Source organism: Pezoporus wallicus, unplaced genomic scaffold (genome assembly GCF_028554395.1).
Source record: "Pezoporus wallicus isolate ANWC-B61680 ecotype Strahan unplaced genomic scaffold, APGP_CSIRO_Pwel_v1 contig_7073, whole genome shotgun sequence".
Taxonomy (NCBI): domain Eukaryota; kingdom Metazoa; phylum Chordata; class Aves; order Psittaciformes; family Psittacidae; genus Pezoporus; species Pezoporus wallicus.
In genome coordinates, this window is record NW_026641326.1 from 1,443,164 (window position 1) to 1,460,999 (window position 17,836).

The following is a 17,836-nucleotide window of genomic DNA, read 5'->3' on the forward strand; positions in this document are numbered from 1 at the left end:
GTCTTCAAAGTAGATCGGATGCACAGCCTCTGGACTAGAGTTTTAAAGCTAAACATACTGGATACATGAGAGAAGAAATCAGATAACATACACAATAATTTTCTTTTATTACCACTGATCTGAGGCTGAACATCTCCAATCATGTTTTTTCTTTCAACTCAACTAACGCCAAACTGACATTATCTCAGCTGACTTTTGCAGAACCGAGTCTGCATTTGCTAAAGGAATTTTTAAGCAGCGGCAAGTAAATTAAGGGTTAGTCCCACTCACTTGAAACATGCAGCGAAACTGAAATCCCTACAACTTCCTGGGTTTTCAGCATAGAGAACATGAGTGGAAGGCAAAATGATTTAAACAAAACCCTCGTATGTCATAGAACAATGCCCTGTGTAAAATGAAATGTGCCACCCTTCAAGGCAGCCTGTACGGTACCCCAAAACACTAAACCAGAAGACAGAACAAAGCATCAAGGTCTACCACCCCCAGAGCAAAGCATTGTCAATGTGTTTTTAACCTAGGAAAACTGCAGAGGGACAAGGGACCTGGCAGCAAGGAAAGGATATCAGTGATGAACCAGAACCATGTTGCGAAATAAAGTAATTTCCCCTAGGAGTGGGCTGTTTCATAGCCCTGTACAGTGCAGCCCTAGAGGAAAGCTTCAGCCAGCAGTGCAGAAAAGGTGTTGATAGGGAGAACATAGTCATCTGAGGCTCTGACCTTGGCCACCCATATTAGTCATGTGTGCTCTGTGCAATAAACTTTTCATAAAGCTCTCAACTGTCCTAACCTGACGGAAGAAAAAACAAGGGAGCAAGTAACATTGAAAATTAGGCTTGCATTAATTTCAGCAGAGAGCTTTACGACTAATAAGCGAAGTGATAAAGTACCACAGCACTACTTCCATGACATCGCAGTCTGCACAGACAGGGTTGGCAGATTTCTGTTCGCATCTCCTAGGATCTATCCTGTTACACAATCGAGTGAACAGACAAAGAAAGAAAAACTTGCAAATGACCAAAGTTAGAAAATCAGGCACATTTCACTACTACACTCATTTTTCTACATGGCTTCTTATCACTCGCCTAACTCAGAACACTAATTCTCATCAGAAGTTAAGATTTAACTCCACACTAAGCAAGCTACAAGTAATTTGAAATGGCTCAAAATCCACAAAGATCAAACACACAGTCAGATTTTTATTGCTTATGTACTACTGACATCAGCCTTGCAAAGCTATTACACAAGCACCCAAATTTAAGGTCTAAAAATCAGCAGATTTGCTTTCAAAGCTTTCATGGGACACAGCTGACTTGAAGGAGGAGGTCTTGGAGCTTTGAGAAGTCTTGATCAAAAAAATCACAGGCCTTTATGAAATCTTTATAAATCACTGGTACTTTGAATCAATCATTTGGAAGCATTTTCTAAAGGTTGTGCTTTTCAAATGCTATGGTGCGGAGCACCCTTCCTTGAGAACACCAGACTCCAAAATATGCCAGAGCTGCCAGCTACAGTTGCTGGGTTTGAAACTTCAGACCATCTGTATTTGAAATGAGCATTCTGTAGATAGTTATTTGCATCTCTACCATGCCAAAGTAGAGAGTCCCAAATGTAAATGCATTCTGCCTGCATGGGTAAAGACCCAAACATATTGATAAAAAACATACACACAAATATTTGCCTGCAACGACACACCCCAACTGAGACGCAGCCTGCTTATTTATTATAGTTTCCACTGAATTAACACTTAATATGGTTACAAAAGTGATGCCTATGCAATACTTCTCTCTAAAAAGCGGAAATACACTGAAGTAAAATACTTTTGTAACTACTTCCAACTTTTTACATTTATGCAGAAGGTAATGAATATTCCTCATAAAAGGCTCTTCCAAGTTTTTTCAGTCTGAGGTGGTTTGTTCTTTGTGTATTTCAAAGAAAATTTTCACACTCCTCCCTTCAGCTTTTCCTGCTGACACTTTAATCTCCCCCTCTTGTAAATATGAGCCTATAAGAATAAATCATGTTATTTATTAAAGGTAAAAACATGATTCAATAGACAGCAGAAAAGATAATCTCCATAAAGTTTTCACCCACAGTGACTGAAATTAGCTTTTATACAAGGATTCAAACACATACCTGGCAAGGCAATAAAGCAAGAAAAAAGTTCTCTAACTGTACATGGGACTGAGTATTTTTTGGCCAGTTCTAGCAAAGTAAAATCAATGACAATGCTTTAAAACATAAGTATTCTGCTACAAGGAACCTGACACATCAGAGAACCGTTGCCTATATCAGCACCAAAGAACTCCACAAAATTAATATAAAGTAGTATTTTTTCAATTTTATATTCAGGTCACTTTTACTCCTAACATCACTGATTCAGAGGGGAAAAAAATACCCTTGATTCTTCTGTAAATATATTCTGCTTGGAAAAGTGCCTGTATGAAGCACACCAGGGAACAGGAGTGCAAGCAGCCCACATCACCTTGCCCTTTGTTTAGATTGTCAGTTTTTCCTTTTGATCTTTCTTTGCAGTTGAAGAACCAAAAATTGATTTTCCCAGTTGAACTGAAGTAGAAAAAGGACAATGTTTTATTTAAGATCCTTCACTCACACACATACGCCTATTTTTCTTTCTTTACATACAAAAGAAAATGTCTTTTTGTTCTTGTAAAAAAGTATTTTCAAATGGGGAACACTCTCAGTGTACTGACTGTGGTTTCATAACAAGAGAAGGGGGGGATGTGTTTAAAAATCCCAAATCTTGCCCCCCTGCAGAGAAGCACACACACCTCACAAACCATCTAGGCTTACAGAAACTGAGCTTCAGGGAAGCAGCAGTCATACTTGTTAGGTGTTTGCATAAACCTATGCTACTACCAATGTTACACTCAAAATCTTGCTTATGGGCAAAGAGAAAGCACAGGTTATATATTTAGATACATATAAAGCCAAGAATATTATCTTAAGTATAATGATAATTTTAAATCAATTAAAACAATATTCCAGGTTTGTTACAGAAAAAGAACACCTATATGTGAAACTTTCAATAATAAGGTGGTTCAAATGGTCATACAACTATTTCCTAATTTCTACCGCTGCTCCTGGTGTTACGCTCATCCTTCCAGTGCTCTTCTGGGTCCTAAGACTGCCAGTTTCATTCTGGTCTAGGGCTGTTACAGGCAAGTCATCGCTACCTGGAGTCCTTTGCTGGGAAAAATATGATGTTACTTCTGATGATTCCTTCTTCCTCACTCCAGGATCCCGATTTAAAATTTGTTCATTTCTTAATGGCCTATGGTCATCTGAATCTACTATATGCAGTGCTTTTTACTTTTTTTTTAATTAGAAACCAGTTTCTCGTTCCCCTTGCTAACACTAGAACTATTTTATCCTGCTTGTGGTCTGCATTACTTTAACTATCAGCAAGTAATTCATGACTTTGGGATCTCCAGCATCAAGCCTGTGCGCTGATGCTCATCAACCCATAACTGTACCATGCTGCACTACACCATATGACTTGACTTCTCTAAGCCTATTATACCAGGTCTGTATTCCTCTATACCACATCATTAAATTAGTTGTAAAGCCATAGTGACATCAAAGTAAAACAAATTAGCCACAGATATCTGGTCAGTTAGAAAACATGCTGTTACAGCTAAACCAAGTAAATCAAAACTTGCTATTACAGCTAAAACAAGTAAATCAAAGCAGGCTAAGTCTGACAAGACCCAATCCTAAGGCTCTGCAAACCATGCAGAGCTTATGACCTGTTGCTAGCAATAGCACCATACTACAGGGCTACAGTTACAGCGAGAACACTAGAGAGCAGAAAAGCTCCTGATATTACTCAGGGTTACATAGTACTAACAAAATATAAGTGAAACCACAGAACAATCATGCAAATCTCAGAGCTATATTTGCCCAAGCCTAAAGATACAATACCTTCAAGAAAAATCTTGAGTCACCAGAGAAAGCCATGACTTCCAAAACAAAATTAATCATATTCCATTTCATGTTTTCACATAATTCTCCAAGATAAACCTTGCAACTTGAAAGTTCTGAAGTTTCCCATGCTCACCATGTAGTCAGTGAGCCCCTCAGACATCTTTCATTAGGTCATAATGCTATCCATCATCTTATTTGATTAACAGTTAATCACCAAATAAGAACTATTGTGTGTTCTAATAGGCTAATTATTATTAAATACACATTTTAACCCCATGTGACCAAAATTATTGAATTTAGTATATTTTTTTCCTATTATAGTCACAACTTACATTTCTGAATAAATCATTGATATTGGCAGAAACAAAGAATTTCCCCAACACCTCCAGACATTATCAGTACTCATGGAATGAAAATGTTCTGTTTTGCTTGCATAAATTCTTATTAAATCCTTGAAGAAAGCAGAGCTTACAAACTGCTGTGCTGCTCTTGAACCTCAGAGGAATGCTGAGGACACACAGCCTCACAGATATTCACTTACAAATACAAGAAGCTCCTGCCTACTGCAGGCTTTCCAGTGCTTTCCTTGGCTGCTTCAATCTTTCTAATCTCTCTTTTTCTGTGAGCCTGGAAAGGCTTTAACAGCTTTGCCCAAGCACTTCATTTGAATCAACTCAGCACTGATTTGTCACACATGATTTTGTTCAGAACAGTTTGCTGGATAGCATACCAAATTCTGTATAATTACAATCAAACAGTCTGTAGTGAGGCCAAGCACTGGACGAGTTTAAACCTGAAGAAAACAAACTGTGATTCTCCTTAAGATACATGATTACCTTTTTAGAACTTGCAAAGAGAAGTGAAGATAAAAAGATAACCTAATTCTAGTATCCAATAAGGCACTTTTTACTTGTTTAAAATATAGAGAGCACTAAATACACTTACATATACTAGCCACGTGAATCATAGAATGCTACAGACACTAGGTACATGGCACAGGTCTCCATTATTAGTAGTGCTGCACTGGTTATTTAGAAGCCTACATGCATTCCTCACGCAATAGCTTGTCCCGTGTAGACTGTTCCTACTGCTTTGAGAGAATACAAACATCTACTCACCAGTTCTAACAGCTAAGCATTTCTGTCTTAAGGCCCGATAACTACCTCACCAACAAAGATATAACGATATATATTACAGCTAGACTTTGTGTTTTTCAGGTTTTGTAACATTAAATTAGCTTAGAAAAATGAACGTAAAAGCAATAGAGAGGCATTAGCTTCTGGTTTGGCAGTCAGCATTTACAGGAAAAGATGCATCTTGGTATAATATTGAAATCAGCAAAGCTATTTCATTTTGGCTTACTGCAAGATGAGCTCTGTGGGGACTTTATAGATAGATACTATGCTCGGAACTTGGATTCTAGATATTTTATTGCATAGTCTAAATATCACAAGGCCTGAGCAATCTTATCAAACTGTGGAACTTGGAGCTTTCTCAGTTACTCACAGATGAAGGGAATTTTTCTGGGTAAAACTGGAATGAGCAGCAACAGTGTGAAGAAGAATGTGCAGCTGATTTCGGTGCTTTGAACCTATAAAGGGACTGACATAACAGATGAGCAAGTATATAGAACCACAGAATGGTCTGGGTTGGGAAGGACCTTAAGATCATCCAGTTCCAACCCCCCTACCATGGGCAGGGATGCCTCACACTAGACCATGTCGCCCAAGGCTCTGTCCAACCTGGCCTTGAACACTGCCAGATATGGAGCATTCACCACTTCTTTGGGCACCCTGTTCCACCCTCACATGAAAGAACTTCTTCCTTATATCTAACCTGAACTTCCCCTGTATCAGTTTAAACCCATCACCCCTTGTTCTATCACTACAGTCCCTGATGGAAAGTCCCTCTTCAATACCTCAAATGTCCTCAGTCTTTATGCAAAGTGCCACCATTCAGCAAATTCTCAGCTTCAGATGAGCGGGACTGTGAATCAAATCTGTGTTGAACTTGCCAGCAGCAGACGACCATATCTGTACACTGGCTTCTTAACCACGGCTCAGCTGAGAGGTGGTAGCAGCCGATCTGCTATTTAAATGACAAATATGTGACCCAAACACCATTCAATGGCCACTTGTATGAATCCTCAAAAAGAGATGCTCTGTCATCCTGACAACTGTTAAGAACTGCTTAATATTTCATTAATTTAAGGTCAGCAAGTTGTTTTACCACATCAGAAAATCTACTTCTCAGTTCCTGCACAGGACCACTTAATATTGTCCCCCTGGTTTAAAAACTAGAAAAGGGAACTGCTGGAAAGCATGCTACAGTACATTACTACTTTATACTGCAGAAAATACTGCCAGATTTTAGTGAGGTGTCACTACAGAATAGGGCAACTTTAAAAGGCAAAATTTTTTGCTCATGCATCTGCCACCTCTTCCATTCCAACCTTCTCATTCTGAGGTCAATTCAGAACTTGCATTTGAGGCAGCATTAATTACATCTTTGTAAATAAGGGTCACAGTTAACTCTCAGAAAGTCTCTTGTGGTGTAATTTACCTAATAAGATGCATAAGAAGAGTGATCTAAATAGCTAAAACAATTCATAGAGACAAGAGAACATTATAATTAACATTGCCCTACCTGCTGTTAACAGCACTAATCGCATTCCTTTCTGCACAACTGACAAGTATCACATCACATAGATATCTTCAGTGATATGCAGCTCGTGTTAAATTACCTCTGAACCTTAGCTGTTAAAAATCTCTCTCTAGTATTAAACTTGACTGGTTTATTTTGTTTCTTCATTAGCCTAGAGCTTCTGAAGGAATGCTCAGTACAGTCTAAGGAACATAACACTATTTACAGGATACTAAACATCAAAAAACTCAATGTAAAATACAAGCCATAAATCAGAACCTATAGCATGAAAACTGAAAACAGACACAAAGCTGAGTACACTCAAAAGACACAGGAGTCTCATCTTGGAAACCCACAACATAAAATATGAAAATATGTAACATTTATTCATCTCAAAGTTGGAAAATAACTTTTCAGTACAAAAGTATCTTTAAGCATCTAACTTAGCTACTTACGGATCAAAGAAACAACCAAGTAAATACTACCTGCATATGTACTTGAAGTACAAAAGTCACTCAAAAGATAAAAATAAGTTATTTATAGCATAAGTTAATCACTGTATTTAAACAGCAGACTACTTTATGGCATGAGACATAAGCCTGTATTTACAGGGAAAAACATTTTATAAGAACAGTTTTTTCTAAGATACCTACATTTGCAGTAATCAGCCTCAGGTCTCTTTTGTTCCACTTTTATTCCAACATATCCAAAACAAAGGCTGTATTATAGTGAACATAAGATATGGAAAGGCCAATAAGAAAAATCAACCACACTGAACATTTAATGAACAAAAACCTGTGTAAAAGAGGGTGTTGGATATACACAGTATCAGGAATATGATGACAATCTTCAGTGGAGCACAATACTCACATACACCAAGATTAGGAAAGTTACTACTAAAATACACAGATGAATAACAGGAGGAACAGACGGACAAAACTTGGCAGGGAGTAGATGGAAGCACAATGCAGTAATGGTGAATCTTCCCAATGACTTTATATCGTTAACTATTTATACAGTACATTTTACATGTATGCCTTTCTTTCCTCTTTCTGCAAATAACCTGGGGCTGTTCTTAAGCATTCAGAATAATAAATATATTTTACAGCTTGAAGTTTGGCCTTATTTATCTTACTCAGGTGAGCAGTCCAAGTAAGCCCAGGGGAGGTGAAAGAAAAATGTTCTCCTTCATAATGATGCAAGAAACAATTGATGATTTTAACTGTAGAACAGGGTAGAGTATACACCACATAGAGGTAAAACTGTCAACTTCAGGTTTTTCTTAATGAAACAAAAATCACTTAAAATACGAGCACAGCTAATTTCTGGAACTAACCTGAACATGATTCTCACCAAATGTTTCTCTTGCTGGCATTCCCAAGGGTTAGAGGCTCATCTAAAATATACTGTGATGGAGGAAGTCAGGTAATATCTCCCAATTGAATCCAGCAGGGTTAAAAAGACACATTTCATATTCATAAATGTGTTAAAATATTTTACTTAAACTGCAAATATTTGAAGAAATGTAGATAAACATATTTTAAATTCACAGCACTTTCCCAAATATGAGAGAGCGGATTAACAAAATGTCAGAACATCCTCTGCTTCAAAAACTGCTCTTACCACTTTAGGTAGAGATTATCTACCAAAAAGAAAATAACAATCACAGCCTTTTATGATCATACTTCACAACTGCTGATGTATTCAGAGTATCAGCTTGTCAACTGCTCCCATCTTCAAAGACAAAACAAGCCCTTGCAAGTCATACTAACCTTTGCAAAATGCTGCTTAAGATTACTTCATGACTGGAGGAGGATGAGGAAGAAAAATGGGAAGTGATTCATGGTACAGAGGCTGTATGCTGTGTCTTCTCTGAACTTTATACAGAAAAGTGTGTATATATATATGTACATATATATGTATATATTTACACATATGAAAGGCCAGACGTGAGATATTTCCAGCTTGGTTCAAAACCATGTGCTTCTATAGCAAATGTACAAGCTAATATCCTTCCACATCAATCACAGCTCATCCTAAACCACCACCTATTCTATAAAGACAAAAAGTGTAACAAAGTTAACAGAAACGATTGACATTAAAAAAATGCAACTTCCCCAATCAAATTATATAGGGAAAGCGGTTTTAAGGAAAGGACCTTCCTGCTGTACCCTGCATCACCAAGGGAACACTACTGGAGATAGGGAAATTGCAACAGTATCAAACTTGGGCAATAACAGAATGGTGGTTTTAAACACTCAACAGAAAAAAAATGGTAAATGACGGGGCAAAAAGTCAGGGTTCAGTTAAAAAATAGCTTCTGAATAAGAACTGGGGTTTCTGCACAAGTTTAACTACTAATTTGAAGGAACTTACCACTACTCAAAACTCTTCAGTTTGTAAAATTTTCCACTTTTACTCTCTCCAAATCTAGCCCAGTTCCTCCTGTTCTTTACTGTGACAATTATCTCAGGCCTGACTACAAAATGAAACACCTCTCCACACATCAAGGAGCAATGAGGGGCTAACCAGAGCTAATGTCGTATTTGCCCCCTTTGCAGATGAAACTGCAGCCTCAAATAACATCAGTTTCAGGGACAAAAATGCTCACAGTATGGAGGAGGGAAGAGGTTATCTATTTCTTTGAAGAACTTACTACCAAACTACTGACCACAGGAAAGAATTCTGCCAGTAAGGACCTAACAGATACTCCAAAAGGGGCTAATTATAAACTATCCTCTTCTCTAGACTGCCATCATTCCACTCTTAGATTTTACACTAGTTCAATATGATTTTGCTACTAGTGCTTCCATTAAAAAGCTTAATTTAAAAAAAACCACAATCCAGATATTACAGACATAAGCATCCATTACATAACGGACACCCTTTTAGGCGGGATTATGCACTGAGACTGATCATACAGAAGATCACACCTAGAGCACGCTAAGCTACAGTAACTATCAACACACAGATTTCTTTTGAATGAACACATACATCAGGCTTCAGGGGGAATTAGAGAAGAATTCTCAAGTGAGAGTGACACACGGCTTGTGGACAATAAGCAGTATTTTATAAGTTCGCCCACACGCTTTGTTAAATACAAATGCCAACTAAATGACTGTTCAAATAACCTGGTGTTTCTTTCTACAGTTGTGTAGTTTATATCAAACGAAAAATTTGGATTCAGTTCTGCCTTGAAACACATGCAGTCAGGGATGGCAGAATCCTAAAAAAACAGGCACAACTCATTTATCTTCCATCAGGAACAGACGTTCCCAGAAGGGGATACTCTGTGGCATTCAGGTTAAACCAGCAGCTATAAATACAGGTGATTTGGAAAAAGAAAAAAAGACTACTCAGTGTCACAGATGGATTTTTACACGAGTTTTGCAAATTAATACCAAAGTTATCACTTACATTTCAATGCAAGGCAGAGTAACAAACAAGGGAAAACAAAACCAAGAAATTCAGTTTCAGTAATTGGCCCCCAAATATCTAGAAGCAGATGGGCACTGAGAGAGTGTAGAAGGTGTGATTTCTCTCCTTTACACAGCTGCTAGTATTGCAGAAAAACAATGTTGTTTGGTGTTTCATACCTTAGACATAAAGATTGTCTAATGGTTCTGATTTTATGCATAAAAAACATGAAAACTTCATGCAGCTGCTTCTCTATTATGCATCTGGTTACTGTTTTGCAGCTGCAAAACTACCTTGAAGAACTATAAAATATGGCGTGAAAAGCCTGGAATAAATACCAGCAGTCAACTTGTACCTTCCTTGTGCAATCCTGCATCTTTTACAACCTGTAAAAATTCCGGAATCAAGAGCTATGGCTTCTGTCACCACCTTCTTTTATAAACAAAAATCTACCAATATATTTAACACAACTGGAATCTGTAAATGACCACTTTCTGTGCCACACATTAAATATAAAACTCAGTACCCCTTTCCTAGAGTATTTTTTCTTGCTTTGTGTTGTTACTTCCAAGTAGCTGTTTTGGTAATTTGATCAGAAATACAACACAGAGAACAATAAGTCAGCACAACATTAGTGTCAAACATCTGAAATGAGATTTTGATTTGTTAGCCCCCTATCCATTACTCAGATTACTATAAATCTATTGAATATGAAGACATTTGGTGACAAAGAATGGTCATAAAATACCCAACTATTGTAAGCAGTCTCAAGCTTGCATTTACTGACTCACACTCAGCATATAATTTTCTAACACGGGGAACAGATAAGAAAAACAAACCAGATTTGTTTTTTCATTACAATCCATTGAAATTAACTATTTCCCTAATTCCCCATGAGACAGAGTGCCCTTCAAAGAATTTCCGTATCTAAAGTATGTAAAAAGCAACACTGTGTAATTTAACTTGCAATGGCAAGTTCATGGTTCAACATGAAACACCACAAACACCCAATGGTAAGCTTTGACAAAATCTTTTATTAATTTTGTTTCAAAAGGAATAAAACTCAAAATCACACTTAGGGAAGCTGGAAGTTTTACTACTTTTTTTCTGGCATGCAGGATGCAACACGTGGCCATTACCAACAAAGACACGCGGTGTTAGACAACTGCCTGTTTTTCACACAGGTTCCAAGGGCTTATGTGGGATTATATTACTTATCTGAAGAGGAGGAATGGGGCACATAGTAAAGTTAATTGAGACCCCTTGCAGGGGTTTACCAAGGATAACGCACTGCTTAAATACTGCTGCACTTAAAATTCTGCCACTTCTCAGCAGCCTCTCTGAAATAAAATGAAACACGAAGGAGGGCAGCAAGGAGGAAGGAGAATAAACAGGAATTACAAGACTCAAAACCAACCAAGCAAAACATGTACACAGAGAGGTGAAAGCAGTAGTATTTTAGGGCTTATGTTCAGGGAGAAAGGCCTTGCTACACAGCAGTGTGAACAGCCATTGTGTATGAAATCCTCACATACAAACCCTAATTCCACCTTAATAGTGCCTTTGTGTGGTCTAGCTTCCAGGACAGGTTAACTTAAAGCACCTAAAAGCAATGCGAGAGCAAACGAAGAATGTCCATAAAAAGAACTACTACTGAACAGATACAGTACTCCAGCTTTGCACTATAGCTGTATCACAGCAAAATCAATGCAGCTTTCTAGCAAAACCCCTAGTAAAGCAGGTTTCAGTGAACACAACCCTTTAACACCTTTCCTCACTCCTCTGCTTTTCCATGACTGATTTTTTTCACCCAGTAAACGGGGTAAAAATGGGGCTCATTGGCATATTGATTACTAAGCCTCCCACAAAAAATTACTTTAAATAACTATAACCAACAAGGCGCTGCCTTCATAACTTTTACACTCGTTTATTATTTTCATCACTTTCAGACATGAACGAGATTTTGTAAACTGTTGACATAATACCCAAATTTAGAATTTTTTTTCCAAAAAACAAGTCATTTCAGAGCAGAAAAATATTGAAAAAATAAGTACTTGAACTGGCAGCAATCATTATTTGTTTTTTGATCATACACAGAAACATTCATTGCTATAACCGCTGTGTCAAGTGAATGGTGGTCAAAGTAAACTTCAGCAGGCAGAAAAAGGTATGCACACAAACACACAATGACTTTTAGCAGTACACAACTCCCACAGATTTGCTGTAAGGAGGGTAAGATCCAACCGACTGTTTAGCACAAAAACAAAGAGGGTGTTCTTAATCAGAACTCACAAGAGGGCCCGGGAAAGAAACAAGAGAAAACGGATGCAACGAGGCAAGGGCTCTGAGAAACAACAGGAAACTGAGCAAGGGACAGAAAGTGATTAAAAACACAGACAATGGCAACTTTTGCGGAGCTTTCAAATGGATACATTCAAGAGATGCCCATGAAGACTGGGAGTAACAGAGTACTAACAGGTACTTCCTCTTATTGAGAAGTTGTTGGGAAATGCAGATTTGCTTTGGTCTCAGATTTCATCACTCAAACAAGGCAAATCCATTCACTGAAAACCCGCCAAACAGAACAGAGAAACACTCATGCTTGATAATGCTGAACATGGTCCAAAGGCAGCTCATCCACCACTACTTTTCTATTAAATTTAAAAGGTTGTTTTCTAAATACTTACCCATTTGAGAATAGAATCATATTAGTCAATAACTTACAGCTTTATTTTGTCTGAAAGAATAGTTCCATAAAGCCATAATTTAAGTGTAAGGAACTTTAATAAAAGCTGTCAGAGAAAATAAGAGGACTTATGGGAGAGCTGATCCTTAACAGCAAGCACGTTCTTCGCGTACAGCTCCATGGAATGCTATTTCAGCAACACGATTTTTCAGCATATGCAGAGAAATATAATCCAAGGGGATCTAAAAAATAACTAGTTACAAACACTAAGTATATAGAGGGGTTTGAGAAATAACTCATTATACACATGTAAAAAATTATTACTACACAGTGAACTATACAATGGAAAGAAATATGAAAAATCACAGAAATGCAGGAGGCAATTGCTCTGTTACCTATCCTGATGGAAGAGAAGAAAGGAAATTCAATCATGTAAGCAAAGCACACGACAGTGAAAAAAAAAAGATCAGCTAAGTAGCCAACAATCTCAAAAATTGAGGAGGAAATTGAGTTACTTAAATACTACCTTATAAGAGAGCTAGTCTGTACAGGATACTAATAGAAAAGCTCTTCCTGGTGTAACAAAAAAGAACCTAAATTCACATCTCTAATATCCCCAGAAATGTTGGGTTCAAGGATCTTTTTCATTTTCCCTAACATAAAAGCTTAACATTAAATGCAGACATTACCACCAACAATTTCTTCATAATCTATACAAAAAGGGCATTACCAAGCTAAAGATCAATTTCTGATCCTTTCTAAATACAAATTGCTTTCAAGTGGTTTTCCCAACTTGTGCTGGAGAGATGAACTTTCAGATAAGGGATCTAAAACTGCATCTAAAAAAAAAGCAGCCTTCCATCTAAATTAAACACAGCTAAGGTAAAAAACCCAGCCGGCTGAGATGGGAAGCAGACTGGTGATCACATGGCTGAGAACTCTTTCAATGGTCTGAAAAGCAGTGAATAGGTGACAGGTAAATGACCTCATGGAAAGAGGCTTTAATAAACCTCTTCTGCTCTTTATAAAATACATGTTTACCTCTCCAGCCTGATATAAGAAGCATGCCTTCAGTCCAAAGCCGAATTTTATGAGCTCCCTCATGCATAAGGCAATGGAAATAGGACATGCAGAAACTATATTTTGTCAGACCTTTTTTTTTTTTTTTTAAACAAGAGTGAATAAAAGCCTTGCACTCAATTCAATTGCATTTCTCTGTGATAGAGTGTGAACACTGCACCTGACTGATTCCTAAACGTAATGAAACACTCTAAGTGGCAACAGGCAGCACTCGATTGCTTTTGTTAAAAATCACAAAAAGAAACGCACGCCAAGTTTCCAGCATTGATTTAGGATTGTCAGCATTTTCAACCACCTCTGTAAGTTCTCTACTGATTCAAAAAGCCAACTGACAGCACATAGTAACACCCTCCGGCATAATTACAATCCCTTTCAGCTTTGTCCACCTACTAGTTTAAAATGATGGTTCCCCTAATAATTTCCTCCATCAGGCAGAACTTAAAGAACAGTGCATGGGCTGAAGCAGACTTAAGGGGCTTTGGTGAAGAAGGCTAGAGAAAATGATGGACCCTGAAATACTGCATAATGCATCTGCCCAATGCACACCCTAATAGTGTGTGTATATGTATGCATACATGGGGAATTTTTGCTTGTATCAGTAGTACAGTATGAGGAAAAAAAATAGCATGAGAGGACTCCCTTTTTACTAGAAGTCACACGGAAAAGATGAGGGGTGATGGGCAGAAGTTACTCCTGGGGAGATTCCAACTGGACACAAAAGAAATTTTTTCACAATGAGAACAATGAGCCATTGGAATAATGTCCTCAGGGAAGTTGTCAGCTCCCTAACATTGGACACTTTCAAGATTTGGCTGGGCAGTGTGCTGGGACATCTAGCCTAAGCCATGCCCTGCCTAGAAAGGTTGGACCAGATGATCATTAAGGTCCCTCCCAACCTATGATTCTATGAAATGCCTTCTCTGGCTAAACAAGCCTTTAATGTACCACTGCATTGAGAACCAGATCAGAAGACTTGTGAGTTACTGCAGCAGCCAGATGATCTTATATCTCAGAGAAAAACTAAGCCCTCAAATATTTCCCTTTGTTCTGTTAAATACCTGCACTAGAACTGTAAGAACTTGTCTACAGGTTGTGTTTCTTCAGATGGCAGACCAAGCAAGGGCACAGTGTTGCCGCAAAACAGTTTCCTCTCTTGAAAACACTAGGAATTTTAACATGAAACAAAACCACCTGTGACTGTATTTCTTGGTATTCTGTAAATATCCCCTGCTCTGCAAGAGTTACACCTAAAAACTGCTTAGCATGTAGAGGGCAATGAATTCCTTGGGGCCTAATTCTGTATTCCTTATTGTGTACAACTTCGTTTGAAGTCAATATTAGTGATGTCATTTTAATTTTCTTCACATCTGCCAGTCTTATCTTTGAAGGGGGGAAAAAAAAAAAAAATCAATCCTTTAATTCTGTTAAAAATTCCTTGTAGACCACCTTTGTGCTGCTGGCAAGTTTTGAAACTGAGAAAATTAACATTCCGTGTATTCAGTGTACATATTAATAAAAATAGAGAGCACAAGAGAGAAAATGAGCAAACTATAACTAAAGTGCTGATACTGGATAAAGGCAAACCCCTTCAAGAACATTAACACCTTCCTGACAAGTGAAGACAGCAGCAAGAATTATCTAATCCCATCTCTTTCCATTGCATCAAGAAGAAACCCAACAACAGCAAAACTGGTGACTGCAGGCACAGCAGCAGCACAGACACATCTGTCAAGCACATAGTATTTGGTGAAATTAATTTGTGAATACCAAACTTCCATGTCAGGAATTTCTATCCCTTTATCTGTACCCCTTAATCACACACACAGACCCATGTGAGTGATGTAATGCTCTGAGATTCTCAAGGAAAATTATTGTTTCAGCTGTACTCATGACAACAGGTCTATAGAAAGAACCTCCTCTCACAAGAAAAATACTGAACCCCTGACTTTCAAGTTTTGATAACTTTATTTTTATCTTAAAAATATGTTGGCAAGAATCCTTTCGTCTTTGCAGGAAGGAAAGTTAAGGACAGCTGCAATGTAGCATACAGCATCTAAACCACCAGATTTTTGAGGAGTACTTGGCAGGGGTGATTGGCCTCTCCTTTCACCATCTTTCATTGCAGAACGCCTGTCTGTCAAGAAATCCCACAGCCACCTCCATTAGGTTTTTCATCTGAAAAGTATTTTGTGCCTCCTCTAGGCTGAAGTTTTTTGTTTTGACCATAACTTTTTACTTTGTGTGGCTGCATATTCAGAAGATGGAAGCCCATACCAAATTGTGCAGATAAACCTGAGTGACAGAGATACGACTAGTCTGAAGGATCATGAAGATGATAAAGGTGATGAAATATTGGAACAACGACCACAGTAGCAAAACTGTGACGCTTCCTGATGCTTAGTTTTCAAAGTGCATGTTAGAAGCAGAATAACAGCGTGCTATCAGAAGGATTACAAGGATGCTGTTAATTATTTAGTGGAGCAAAGGAGTGTCAACTATTTCAACAAGAAATACGATTCCACGCTATAAACCACCATTCTTTAACACCCAGTCATGCAGTATGGTTGAATGCAGTTACATAAAATGAAGAAAGCTACCACTGACTTACAAGTTTTGAAGTGTTAACAAGCCAACTCAGTTAAAATAAACACAATTTGCCTTACAGTTTCATTGGTAAATAATTTTTAGATTTTACTTTTGATTATCTAAATTTCAACCCCCCTTTTTTTTAATAGATCAGTATGCCTGTAATTTGCAAAGCAAACAAGCTACAAAGGTTATTTAAATCTTGCATCATAAAACAGAAGAGGTTCACTGCCTTTAATGGAGTAATTAATTTCTCCAAATTGGTACAGAGATTGAGACCAGTAATAGTTACTGGACAGACCAATCCATTTATGGGTTCAGTCATAAAGAGGAGAGTTTAAGTGTTGTAAGATCTGCAAAAAACCTGCCCCAGCTTCAGATGGCATTTCTTGATTTTCTCAGACATCCCAACGTGAGGAAACCCCCCAGTTTTATGAGCTTTGCTTTATGTCAGCATTTTTCATTTTGCATTGCCAAATGACCGTAACAGTTACATTGAACGTTTTTGTTTCAAACATATTTGTTGTCATAAGAAGGCTTTGATTGCTGAAAAATGTATCACCTTAAGTTATAGATATTTAGCAAGCCGTTATGCTAATGCTATTCAGCTACTTAAGGTCTGATGAGACTCTGATATAAGTTGCATTAATTTACCTTCCAGTGTGCAAAACAGAAATGCATTTAACTAAGTGGCTTGTGCATTACGTAAAGCATAAAACATAAAACAGAAAAGCTTCCCGTTCCTACACAATTAGACTACAATAATGTCTGGCCTCTGGCATTTTGATGTGTGATACATTAACAAAACCTAAACGAAAAGAGGAAAACTATGCAAACTACTGTTTCTACTATTGCAGAAAACTTCTCTCAGAGTTAGAACTGGATGACAAATACACTTCCATGCATTCCCTTCTGGCAGAAAAGGTATTACATAAATTCATTTCTGACCCACACTTTCATTTTAAATTCACTACACAGAAGTGAGGATGTTTTCAGAGAACCAAAATGAAGTTCCAGAAGCACGGCCACTATCAAGTCCTTCTGTGATGGTACATGACTCAACTTACCTTTTCTTTTTCTTCTCCATATGGACAAACATACATACAAATATGCACACATATAATTCTCTTTCTCAGTACATATAAACATATATGAGAATTAATTCTCATTTCTTCATAGAAGCATACAACAGTTGAGGTTACAAGGACCTCTGGAGATCATCTGGTCCAACCCACCAGGTCAAAACAGGGTGAGCTACAGGAAGCTCAGTCTAATTGGGTTCTGAATATCTTAAAATTGAGACTCCACAACCTTTTTCTCCCTCTGCTTTTTAAGAGCAAATTTTTGTTTGAAAACCGAGTTCATTGACTTCCATTCCTAAAATTATATCAAATATACCACAACAGATACCTTCCATCGCTGCTTCAAAACATTTTAAAGTTTGAATATTGCTGTTGTAAACTAGTGTTCACATATGAA

General features: G+C 37.7%; 1 protein-coding gene and 1 long non-coding RNA gene across 2 annotated transcripts in view; both read right to left on the reverse strand.

Annotated features, from left to right (window-relative positions):
* Window positions 1-17,836, reverse strand: part of SUCLG2 (succinate-CoA ligase GDP-forming subunit beta) — a 125,186-nt gene that overhangs the window by 80,902 nt on the left and 26,448 nt on the right. The window lies entirely within an intron of this gene.
* Window positions 1,834-3,201, reverse strand: LOC130606495 (uncharacterized). Its single transcript, XR_008973983.1, has 2 exons — window positions 3,029-3,201; window positions 1,834-2,002 (listed from the first exon to the last, which is right to left on the reverse strand). It is a non-coding gene; the product is annotated as an uncharacterized LOC130606495 (long non-coding RNA).